The sequence below is a fragment of the Chrysochloris asiatica genome, unplaced genomic scaffold (assembly GCF_000296735.1).
Source record: "Chrysochloris asiatica unplaced genomic scaffold, ChrAsi1.0 scaffold00012, whole genome shotgun sequence".
NCBI lineage: Eukaryota > Metazoa > Chordata > Mammalia > Afrosoricida > Chrysochloridae > Chrysochloris > Chrysochloris asiatica.
In genome coordinates this window covers 25,957,000-25,970,667 of record NW_006408530.1, presented here as the reverse complement: position 1 = coordinate 25,970,667, position 13,668 = coordinate 25,957,000, and the positions used below count along the sequence as shown (strand labels likewise).

The 13,668-nt window shown below is 38.5% G+C and overlaps 1 pseudogene; it reads right to left on the bottom strand.

The window, feature by feature from the left end:
* Nucleotides 1-2,015: 2,015 nt before the first annotated feature.
* LOC102822893 overlaps nt 2,016-13,668 on the bottom strand; it is a 99,970-nt pseudogene continuing 88,317 nt past the window's right edge.

Here is a 13,668-nt window from a genome sequence, read left to right as displayed (position 1 = left end):
GGGAAGAGACATCAGTTTCAGCTGCTATGCTAGACTTCTAGGAACAAGACACATCTACCAAGTGCATACCCTTAGTCCATTCCCATTCATATTGGATAGAATTTCATAGATGAAAAACTAGTGGGCTATCTAAATCAGTAGGCAATACAGTACTATTGATATTCAGTCCCAATTTTGAAAGATGAGGGGAAGATACAAGCCATCCCATCTGACTCTTGGGAATTCTGACATACATATTCAAGGCTGTAGTTACAGTAGCTTGCTGAGCGATAGCCTCTGTTTCTGGTACTCAAAACTGCAATCCTGGTTTTGTGACAGTAGTAACCTCTGGTAGGTAAAAAATAACTTAAGGTGCTGTGGGAAACTGTACAGTGGCACTAGCATCCTCCTCCATCTATTCAGTGGTCAGCTTCCTTTTGTACCCCTTATGTTGCATGTGAGCACACATTCATGTAGGCATGTGAGCTAGCACTTCAAGCCATTATCACCCCCTGTCTTAAATAACAAATATTTCTATTGTCCATTCCATTACTTTATTTTATTTTATTTTTTAAATCAAACCTCTACTCTGAGAGTGTATGTTCAACATGGTATGTCCATTTAAAATAACATTTCTTGATCCTTTACTGAATTCTGTGTGCTGTAAATTATGTTACTTGATCTGAGAAAACATAACTTGGTGACCCAACTTGGTACAGTATCTTTTGTTCTAATTACATAATGGTATTTTTGGCATTTGGAATCATTATGGGATATGCAAAGTCCAGTCCAGACTAAATATCTATTCCTGTGAGGACTCATTTGTAGCCGCCTGGTGCTACTGGTTCAATATAACCGACATGTCTACTGTGTGCAAATTCCTGAGGAATTTGCCCTATAGCCATTTGCATCTTCTGTCTTTCCTGATGGCAGATAGAAAAAGCCTTAATAGCATTCTGTGACTCAGAGGCTGCAAGAAGGATGTGTCTATATTCAGCCCATCTCTGCATTGCTGCAGTATCCCCATGTCCACTAATTTCATGAACCCATTTCAGCACCTCAGGGGAGTGTAACAACATGTCTATTTGCTAATTCCAACCTTATGATGGACATTGACATAGTCCATTCTGATGCACTCTTTGTCCTTTCCAAGTGTCACTTTAATAATCCAGCCTTCTACTGCCCATTTGCCTGATCATATAGCCAGCCACTGGTTGTTGTTGTTGTTAAGTGCCGTCGAGTCGATTCTGACCCATAGTGACCCTGTATAGGGTTTCTAAGGAGGAGTTTGAACCACTGACTTGCAGTTCAAGCAGGTTTGTAGTCTGGTGCATTAACCCACAGCACCACACCAGGACTCCAGCCACTGGTTACTACCTATAAATCAGTAAAAATACAAACATATGGCTTCTCATTATTGTCCAATTGCTTTACCACAGTTCAGCCTATTGGGGCATAGTAGGATAAACACTGTACTGCTAACCACAGGTCAACAGTTCAAACCCAACAGCTGCTTCTAAGAAACCCTACACAGGGTTTCTGTGAGTTGCAACTGACTAGATGACACTTAGCAATAACAACTTCAACATTCTTTTCAACAACAGCATTCTTACCTACTTCATTCAGAGGTTTTCCATCTGTTGGTCTTAATGCAGCAGCTGTCCAATTAAATGGTGTTCATTTACACTACCATTGGTGAACCAAACAGCCTTCTTCTGGTCAGCAGATAGCTGTTCATAAGGCACTGTCCATGTGACATGGGTTTTGGCAAACTTTAAGGTGGCTCAAGGGTAAAGCCTATGGAAAAGAGGTTATATGCATGTAGATATGGTGGGTTCCCCTCTGCATTCTATCAGTAGACTGTTTTTCTATGAAACATTTCCATTTTCTTTTATGTAACTATTTTGCATACAACCTTCCTTATTCAAGCATTTCTCTCACATCACCCGTGACTTTATGGGTATCTTAGGTCTCATGATGATTTTATGTCCTTCTGTCAATGAAGCAGCCTCAGTCTATGGCCAATAATAGGTGAGTCATTCCCTTTCAAATGGCATGTAGCATGTTGTGGCATCTGGAAATTTTCTAGTCCAGAATCCCAATGGCCATTGAAGAGCCAGTGTTCTCAGGTTTTTGCCATAAGCTCCAGACACCTCCAAAATCATGTCTGAATGTGGATCATAAAGTCCTAAAAGCAAGGAAAGTGGGACAATTTTCTGTCACTCATGAATAGCCTGCTATTTCTCAGGCCTCTAATCAAACACAATTTTCTTCCTAGTTCTGACTCATCATGATCCTGTAAAGAGTTTCTGAGGCTATAAATCTTTATGAGAGTAGAAAACAACATCTTTCTCCCATGGAGAGATTGGTGGTTTTGAACTGCTATCCTTGTAATTAGCAGTCCAGTGCTTATCCTACAGCATCACCAGTGCTCCAAAGGCAGATTTACATGCTTTCAATTTTACAATAGCAAGTAGAGGGTGTGTTCCCCAATTAGACATAGTATTAATTCCAATAATACATTCAGTTAAGGGAGATGCAACTATTTCACATAACATCTGTTTAAATTTCCAATTCTCAACCAAACTTACGCTTTAGTACCATTTCTGGAGTCTGATCTTTTGTTGGTTGAGCTGCTTCTGACTCATAGAGTCCCAGTATGGGGTTTCTAATGACCGGCTAGTGAATTTGAACCTCCAATTTTGTGGTTAAAAGTGACCTTGCGGACTAGTGCATATTTTATAGAGCCATATCAGGACTTAAATATCTTATCCTTAAATATTTTATTGGCAGGTTTGTGGTTACTATACATAGTGTCCCCAAGGTCTCTTTTCCACCACAGGCCATTTTACCCACATATGTGAATATGGCTTCAGGTTAATATTTATCTTAATCACCTGACTGAGGCTCTCCTTCAAATGGCCTCATCTGGAAATTTACATCATTAAACTCTCCCCAGCTAGGGAGAATAGAACAATCTTACCTAGGCCTCCTTTATACTGGGGGAGCAGCATAAGTTCCCCCTTGGACCACCTAACCTCTGCAGTGCTGTATTAGAACTTTTTTAAAATCGATTCCATAAATGCCTGTTATATTCACCCCATCTCTTAGTTGCTATCTAAAATTCTCTCTCCTTCAGGGGTATATTTTTTTCTCAGTTGCCTATTCTCATTCTCCTGTCTACCATTGCTCTGTCAGTGTATTATACCGTGCTGGCTTGTGTGTGGCTGTGATTCTAGAAGCTATGACACAAGTATCCTAAATACCAGCAGGGTAACCCATCATGTACAGGTTGCACTTGAGCTTCCAGATGAAGCCAGACAAGGAAGAAGGAGAGAAGGACTACTTCCAAACAGGTAGTCACTGAAAATTCAGAACCAGATTATTGAATATTGTAACATGATTAAGAGTGCCACAATAGTGTCAGGCATAGTGCCAGAAGATAAGCCCTTCAGGTAGGAAGGCACTCAAAATACGACTGGGAAAGAGCTGCTTCCTCATAGTAGAGTTGACCGTGATGATACAAATGGAGTAAAGCCCTCAGGACATTAATTTGATGAAGGTGAACAACTCAAAATGAAGAGAAATTGCTGTTGTTATTGTTGTTAAGTACCATCAAGTCATTTCTGATCCATAGCGACCCTGTGTAGAGTTTCTGAGGAGCAACTACTGAGCTTGAATCACCAATGTTGCAGTTCAAATGACCTTGTGGTACAGCACATTAACCCACAGCGCCACACCAAGACTCCAGAAACTGCTGTAAGCATCCATTAATAATCAGAGCATGGAATGTATGATGTATGAATCTCAGAAAACTGGCAATGTTCACATTAAATGAAATTGTGAAAATGAAATGGAATGCATAAATATCAAATCCTAGGCATCATTGTTGTTGTTGTTATGTGCCCTTGAGTCAGTTCCGACCCATAGCGACCCTGTACAGGGTTTCCAAGGCTGTCAATCTTTATGGGAGCAGAAAGCCTGATCTTTCTCCCACGGAACAGCTAGTAGTTTCGAACTGCTGACCTTGTGGTTCGCAGCCCAGTTTGTAACCACTACACTACCAGAACTCCTTTAGTGAGCTGAAATTGATTGCTAATGGCTATTTTGAATCTGACAATCAAATGATTTATTATGGCAGGAATGACAAATTGAAGAGAATGGAATCACATTCATTATTAAAAAGGACATATCAAGATCTGTCTTGAAGTACAATGCTGTCTGAGATAGGAAAATATCCATATACCTACAAGAAAGACCAGTTAATAACACTATTTAAATTTACACACCAACCACTAAAGTCAGTAAATGATGAAACTGAAGAATTCGACCAGCTTCTTCAATCTGAAACTGATCAAACATGCAATCAAGATGTATTGATAATTACTGGTGATTGAAATGCAAAAGTTATAAACAGAGAGGAAGAATCAGTATTTGGTAATACGACTTTGGTGATAGAAATGATGCTGGAATACTCATGATAGAATTTTGCAACAACAATGACTTCTTCCTTGCATACACATAAAAGGTAATTATACACAATGACTTTACCAGATGGAATACAGGGAAATCAAATTGACTACATCTATAGAAAGAGATGGCTGAAATGAAGCTATCGGCAGACTATGTAAGACACCATCAATTGCTCATATGTAAGATGAAGAAAACTGAAACAAGTCCAGGAGAGCCAAAGTATTACCTGGAACATATCCCACCTGAATTTAGAGATCATCTGAAGTACAACTTTGATGCATTAGACACTAATAACCAAAAACCAGAAGAAATGTGTGATGCCATCAAGAACATCATACAAGAAGAAAGCAAAAGGTCATTAAGAAGACAAGAAAGAAGGAAAAGACCAAAATGGATGTCAGAAGAGACTCTGAAACTTGCTTTACAGTATAGAGATGTTCAAGCAAATGGAAGAAACGAGGAGGTAAAAGAGCTGAATAGAACATTTCAAAGGTCAGCTCAAGAAGACAAAGTCAAAGCTTATAAAAAAATGTGCAAAAGCCTGGAGTTAGAAAACCAAAAGGGAATACATGTTCAGCAATTCTCAAGCTGAGGGAACTGAAGAAAATGTGTAAGCATCAACTTGCAATACTGAAGAATTCTATGGGCAAATATTGAATGATGCAGAAAGCATCAAAAGAAGATGGAAGGAATACCAGAAGTCACACTACCAAAAACAAATGGTCAATGTTCAACCATTTCAAGAGGTAGCATATAATCAAGAGTCAATGATTCTTAAGGAAGAAGTCCAAGGTATATTGAAGGCATTGGCAAAGAACAAGGCACCAGGAAATGATGGAAAACAAATAGAAACCTTTCAACAAAATGATGCAGCGCTGGAGGCACTCACTTACATATGCCAAAAAATTTGCAACTCAACTACCTGGACACATTTATGCCCATTCCTAGGAGAGGTAACCCAACCGAATGGGGAACTCATTGGGCAATATCATTAAGATTGCATGCACAATATTTTTGCTAGAGATAACACAAAAATGGCTGCAACCATTTTTACATTGACAGAGAACTTCCAGAGGTTCAAGGCTGATTCAGAAGAAGACATGGAATAAAGGATATCATTGCTGATATTAGATGGATCTTGGTTGAAAGTAGAGAATACCAGCAAGATGTTTACCTGTGTTTTATTGGCTATGCAAAGGCTTTCAATTATGTGGATAATGATAAGCTATAAACAACACTTGGAAAAATGAGTATTCTGGAACATTTAATTGTTCTCATAAGGACCCTGTGAGTAGAAAAAGAGGCAGTTGTTCGAAAAGAACAAGGAACATCAAATGGTTTAAAATTAGTAAGGTGTGGACCATGGTTGTATTCTTTTCATCATACTTAGTCAATCTGCATGCTGAGCAAATAACCCAAGAAACTGAATTATGTGAAGATAAATGTGGCATCTGGATTGGAGGATGATTCATTAACAACCTGCATTATACAGATGATACAACCTTGCTTGCTGAAAGCAAAGAAGACTTAAAATATTTACTGATAAAGATCAAAACCAGAGTCTTTGATATGGGTTGCATCTCAATGTGAAGAAAACAAAAATCCTCACTACTGGACCAATAAAAAACACCCATACAGAGATAAGACTGAAACTGTCAAAGATATCATTTTGCTCAAATCAGCCATCCTCATCCATGGAAACAGAAGTCAAGAAATAAAAGGATGTATTGCATTAGACAAATTTGCTACACAAGTCCTCTTTAAAGTGCTTAAGAGTGAAGATGTCAGTTTAAGGACTAAAGTGCACCTGAACCAAGGCATGATATTTTCAATAACCTCATATACATGTGAAAATTGGACAGTGAATAAGGAAGACCGTAGAAGAATTGATGCATTTGAGCTATGGTGTTGGAGGAGAATATTAAAGGCACCATGGTCTGCCAAAAGAACAAAACAATCTGTGTTGGAAGAAGTACAGCCAGAATGCTCCTTAGAAGTCAAGATTGCCAGACTTTGTGCCTCATACTTCGTGTATGTTTTCAGGAGGGACCGGTTCCTGGAGAAGGATATCATGATTAGTAAAGTGGAGGGTCGGAAAAAAAAGAGGAAGACCCCAACAAGATGGATTTGCACAGTTGCAACAGCAATGGGCTGAATCATAGCGATGATTGTAAGGCTAGTGGGCAGTGTTTTGTTCTGTTGTGGATAGGGTCGCTATGAGTCAGTACTGACTCTATGACACCAATGACAGTAACAACATTCTCCTGTGAATTATCCTTATGATACTTACATCTGTAAAACCCATGTGGGGAAGCTGGCCAACAAGTGCAACATCCACATAAAAGAGGTTCCCTTGATTCTCTTATTTTCTGTGACCTGTGAAAAGGGCATATACTCATTAGATGAATATCATGGTTATCATAAAGTCATTCCAACATTGCTCCAATAATCAGCACATGAGCTGCTGCTTCTGGAGAGTGTTCCTTTGAGTAATTAAATGGGGAAGGGGCAGTTTTCCTTCCTAGAGAAAACATATTTTATGCATATTTGATCCAGCCCACTCAGCTGGCCATGCCCTTTGGGTTAACCTTCCATTTATATAGATCTAGTATTATCATTTGTGGTTGGTCTATAGTGAGTTTTGAGTCTCGCATCAACCCAATCATTTTCTTCCATTCTACAGTCTTGAAAAGTCAAGTCACTGCTTCTAAATGAGTCACTCTCACAATCTATTTTAGTTATGGTTCCTCAGGAAGCTGATAATTCCTATCTACAAATTGAAACAACTCCTTTATAGTGTACTCCCTTGTTTCAATAGTTTCTTGTTTTTGTCCATTCCCCTCCGAGACTACCTCTTGACCAACAGTTGTAGGGGTGCCTCCTCTTGATCTAATCTTTTTTTTTTCCTTTCCAAATTAGGTCTGAGACAAACAATCTAGTTATGACTGAACCAGATCTGGTCTGAGATCTGTGTTACAATCAGCCTCTACATTATTTTTCATTGTCATTGCAGTTATTACTGATATCAGAAAACAACTTTTTGCACTCCGTTTTCACTCTGTATTTTCATATGTATCCAACTAGCTAATTCATCAGGAGTTAAATCAACATCTACCAATTCTATGTCCCATGAGCAGTTTTTGCCTAGGATAATGATTGCAGCATAACAGATGCTTTAAACCAGGGTATCTTTTTATCCCATCCAGAAACCAAAGTTTTCTCATTCTTTAGTTTATCCTTTTGTCCACAAAACCATACACTCCAGTGAGTCAGATTCATTGCACTGAGCCCCACCATTCTGACACCAATAGTAATTTCTTATAGAAAGATCAGCACAAGATTGGTTCCTGTGAGGTGGAGGTATTGCTGTTCTTGCTAAGTTCCATCAAGTCGGGATCCGACTCATAGCAACCCTGTATAGGGTTTCCAAGGAGCAGCTGATGAGTTGGAACTGCCGGCCTTAACCGCCCAAACCCGTGTTGCAGTGTACCACATTAACCAGTAGCGCCACACCAGAAATCATCCCAAATTTCTGACTTTCCTAAAGTGCTCCACCACTCCACAAACCCTGATATCAATCACTACTCCTTCCCTCAGCATTCTCCCATTTCTCAAGGCACTGCAGTTTGCTACAGCATCTCATAGAATACACAGAGGGTATCAAGGAAATGGATCACAAGGTTGTGGAGGCTGAGGCTGACAAGTCCCAAATTTGCAGTTCAGATTTCAGTTTGGAGAATTCTCCTCAGATACACAGAATCGTGCTATTGACTCACAAGTCTGTGGCAACTGACAAATCAGAGAAGGTCACTGGATCGAGTCCCAAGAAGCAGAAGTCAGACAGAGGCTTGCTTGGTTAGTCAAGTATGGAACACAAAGCCCACTCACATCACCAAGATGACTCATTTTATACCCATCAGGGTAGAAAATTATCCAAACCCCTTGTTAGATTTCTAAGTTTTTATAATTACAATTAATTCTGTTAACAATCACTCATAACTGAACTATATAATCCTATCAGTATTTTCTCCTACCTTCTCTTGCCGAGACCCATCAGAAAAAAAGTCATTTGGTGGGAGTTACAAAGACATAGCTAGAAGAGACATATTAAATAATTTACTGCACTGCAGAAGTTGACCTTTAAATGACAAGAGGCAGTACCTCACAATAGAAAAGAAGAAGGATATCCTAAGATACTAACAAAAGGACACTCAAGAGTAATGGTGCTTGGAGGCTGTGAATAATTTGATATTCTAAGTCTCCCCCTACCCTCTGTTTTCCATAACAAACTCTCGGATTTGATTTTTAGAAAAAAAATTTATTTCATGCTTTACTTAGATCCTGTTTCTGTTATAACCTAATGCCAATATTAGGTAATAAGGTGCTAATGGTGAAGAGGAAGGTAACAGAATAAACCCTGGATTATGAATCAGAATATCATTTTTATAATACATTATGCCATTAACATTCTGTATGGTTTTTTAAAGTTAAATTTTCCCCCTTAAGCTTCAGTTTTCTGACAAATAAAATTAAAATAGCACAATAGATATCCTCTGAAGTAGCTGTCATCCTGGAAAAGAGTTTAATTTCCAAGGAAAGAGTCAGCATATACATTAGAAAAATATCTCAGAGATAACATATTAGCAATGTAGTTATGGATTTTAGAGGGAAAAGATGGGCATATAGCTCCTTAGCCAGAGTACAATTCTTAGAGGCAAAAGAGGCAAGACCAGAGGATTCTGTGTGTTACATTACTATGTAATTGTTCTCTTCATATGCACATAAGCACAGGGTCTCAATCAAAAGATGATCTTGTATGATTAATGAAAAATCAAACATTGTACTTATAGATTATTATTATTATTTTAAATGAAAGCACATCCAGGAACTTAGCAGATGCAATATGCATCTTTCTACTTAACTGTACATGGACAGCTTTTATAGACGAACACTTTTATTAGGACAGTGAGGTAGGAGGAAGGGATGTTTCTGGACTGTGAAAGCATTCATTCAATGCTAAAACAAGCTACCACCATTGTAGGTACCAGTTTGTGTATATAAGAATTCTTGTAATTTGCTCAAATCTGTCTTAGAGCTGCTACCATGGCAACAGACATGGCTAGAAAAGGGTAAACATTTGATAAAAGCAAATGGGAAAAAATCCTTGCCTTCAGGGTGTAATAAATATGGTGAGTTTTGTAATGGAAAGTTTTCACAGCATGATACTTTTGGAAGGAGAATCAGGATTAGCAATGTACTTATAACTGTACAGCAACTTACTGGCATGATTGCCAAGCCTGGAAAAATCAATCCATTCGCTTACCTACACACATGTATTGAGCAAACATTGTGTGCAAAACACATGCAAGGCACTCTGGTAAATGCTAATGTACATACTACTAATTTCTGGCTCTTTAGTTGACAAGAAAATGCCTAGATTGCTAACTAATATTAAAATTATGGGTGACATAAAAGCTTTAGCAAAATAACATTTTTGTAGATTTTAAAGAAGCAAAATATAATTTCAGATAAAGACATCAGAAGAAAATGCATTTGAGCCAGGTCTTAAAATAGATTATAAATTCAAATCCTTAGCAAAATGTATATTTTTAAAAGTTATATCCATCCTTTAAAGATAATTTTAAAATTATAGAAAATAGAAAGATGGAAATATGAGTCTGGTCATAAAAATAAGATTACTGTTAGCATTTTGGTATATTTTCCAAGTCTTTTTATACATAAAGAAAATTATTTTATTTCATATATTTTATCCTGATTTCTTTCTACATCATTCCTCTATAACCATTCTCTGTATATTTCCAAAGACTTACCAAGCATAGTTTCTTATGACTGCTTTAGTAATGCTGTCTCTTGAGTCCCTCCACTCTTGTTGTTGTTGTTGTTAGGTGCCATTGAGTTGATACCGACTCATAGTGACCCTATGTATAACAGAACGAAACACTACCAGGTCCTTGTCCAAGCTCACAATTGTTGCCACACTTGAGCCTATTGATGCTGCCACTTTGCCAATCCATTTTGATGGGGTTTCCAAGGAACAGCAAACCACTGACCTTGTGGTTCAAGCTGACCTTACAGTCCAGTGCATTAACCCACAGAGCCATATCATGACTCTCCTTCAGCTTTAGTGTTTGGGATTTCCCAGGGAGATGATGAGACAATAGACGAGTCCGTTTTGGAGAGGCTAAGGAAACAGTATTTAACTTAATTTCCTTGAATATCCTATCTGGTGCTCTGATTGTGATCTTGTGAGCCATGAAAATATTGGGTGCATTTCAGAGTTCCTGAGAATGAAGTAAAAACGTATACTGAAGCGTTAAGTCTATATGTCTACTTGGACATCTTGAAGGCAACATTCTAAATATAACTACGCCAACTTCTGGATACAAGGTAGCAGAAGAAAAACTATGTCACAGCTCTCCTTTCAAATATCATTCCCATCTATGGCCATACCACCCTGAGTGTGCCCGATCTTGTCTGATCTTGGAAGCTAAGCAGGGACTGGCCTAGCTTATACTTGGATAAAAGACCACCTGGGAATACTGGGTGTTGTAGGTTCTTAGGGCCTGCACACAGCCAGTGGCTGCACTTTTGGAGTCCTGTTGTGGTGCCGTGGGTTAATGTGCTGGACTGTGAGGTCGGTTTGAACCACAAGTTTAGCTATTTCAACCTTAACAGCCACTCCTCTGAAACCCCAAACAAGGTCACTGAGTCAGAACTGACTTGATGGCACTTACCAACACAACAGCATATATTATACATAGAGTGTAGTGACTTTGTAGGCTAAACACAAGACTGTAAACCACAAGGTTAGCAGTTCGAGTCCACTGGAAGGAAGATAAGGCTTTCAGTTCCCACAAAGTTTGGCTTGAGTTCATTGTTACGCTCTATTGGTGGACTTGAACTGTCAACCTTGTGGTTTTCAGTCCAGTGTTTATCCTACAGAGCACACCAGGACCACTATTATTTCCCCTCCTCAAGTTGGCCCCAACTTCATGATTAATGGTATGTTCATGTTCATTGTATTTTGAATGCCTTCCAGCCTAGGCCAGTCCTCTTCCAGCAGTGTGTCTTGCTCTGTAGGTTTTTATTGACAAATACCTGGAAGCTGATTGCCAAGACTTTCTTCTAAGTCTATTTTAATCTAGAAGCTCCACTGAAACTGTCGGGTGACTCTGCTGATATTTCAAACTTCAGTGGCATAATTTCTAGCATCATAGCAATGTGCAAACCACCACAGTACAACAACCTGTCAGAGGATGGAGGGGAATCCATATAAAGGTAAGATATTAACCTTTCGGAAGTCCTGGTGTGGCACTGTAAGATAAGCAGTCGACCACAAGGTCATTTTAAACCACAAGGTTGGTGGTTCAAACTAACCATCCATTCCTTGCATACCCTATACAGGGTTGCTGTTGGTCAGAACCGACTCAATGGCACTTAACGACAACATGAAACATTCAGGAATTGTTAATACTGTAGTAATTGTACTGTATGGGACAAAGGCTTCAGATGAAACAATAATGTGAAAGATAATATGAAAGAGTGGCTGGGCTCCTAGTCCTTGTTTCCATCTCTATAGACTGGATTTGTACTTTCTTTGACAAAACTGAATCAGAAGTGTTCCTAGCCTGGGATATCTGGCATTAAAAGGAAAGCAAATTTAAGACCTCTATTAAAAACTGATGCACTAACTGAAGCACAACCTTCTCATTAGTAAACCTCCCCCTGAAACGTTCCCCTACTCTTTAGAAAGCCAAATGCCAGTTTGGTTATGTTCAAGAAACACAATAAAAAAATCCTTTTCTAGAGGGACAAACACAACAAATAAAAGAGTTACTAATATTGACCTTTGGGCCCCCACCTTCCCCTCTCCCATCACCATCTAAAAGCAGCTGGCCACGTAATAGTTCTGTAATAAAACTTTGCTGCCTATCAGCACTACCACCAACTAATCATACAGAGGTTTCAATGTCTATTTTGTTTTGTTTTAATTATTCTTCCTTGCATATTATTAGGCAGACTACTTTCAGAATGAGGTAAACAGGTCTTGTAAGGGTAGCTCTGTGCCTTAGTCACTTCAAAGCTATAAGATGGGAGCATGCTGTGGTGTTCTTAGAATTTTTCATTAAGAACTATCCTACGTGCTAACACTCCCAAGAAAATATATCATGGCTCTACTTTGGAAATCTCACAGTAGTAAGCAGTCATTATTTAGAGATATACATGGGAATATCTAAAAATAAGTATTAAACGAATTAAATATTACATCTGAAGAGTGATAAAATAGTAGGAGGCAGTAGAAGGGCAATTGTTTTCTGTAAAAATCCCTTAAGAACTTTTTTTTGATGTTGTTGAGAAATAAAAACTTTTTATTGTAAATTAGGTGAAGGTTTTCAGAGTAGATGATCAGTTTTACATTTGACAAATCATGCACACTGCTTCATCACACTGACTACAATTCTTTCAATTTAACATCACTTATCCCACCTCATCCCTGCATGTTGTATTTCCATTCCTCCTTCTTTCCCTCTTCTGAACTTTTCTTTGGGTGTCTTTTTGATCTGTTGTGGTATACCTCACTAGTTTTGCTGTTTCTTCGATGAACATGTCTGCTTGTTGAATAAATATTGAACTACTGCGGTGAGTTTAGTCCTAAACCTATAAGCTGACCAAAGGCCATAGTCTTGGGCTTCAACCATTCTTCACCTGACCAGTATGGCTGGTCATGTTTTTATGATTTCAAATTTTGTTCCACATTTTCTCCCATTCTTTTCAGGACCTTTTTAATTCTTAAAATCATTTGCAGTTAATACTGTAATTTGGGGCATACAGTAGCTCTGTAAGATAAGCTCTGGATCACAAAGTCAGTGGTTTGAGCCCACCAGTCATTCTTTGAGAGAAAGACAAGGATATCTGCTTCTGCAAAGACTTGTACCCACAAAAACCCTAAAGAGGGTTGTTATGAGTTGGAATTGACTTGACAGTAGACATTTAGCAACAACAACAATATTGTATTATGAAAGAAAGAGGGAGGGAGAACACTTGTAATTTAAAAGTGACTAAAAAGCCATTGAATACACAGAGTTACTATACTAAAAGGAAATGGTTAATGTTCAACTGTTTCAAGAGGTAGCATATGTTCAAGAGCCAGTGATACTGAAGGAGGAAGTCCAAGGTGCATTGAAGGAATTGGCA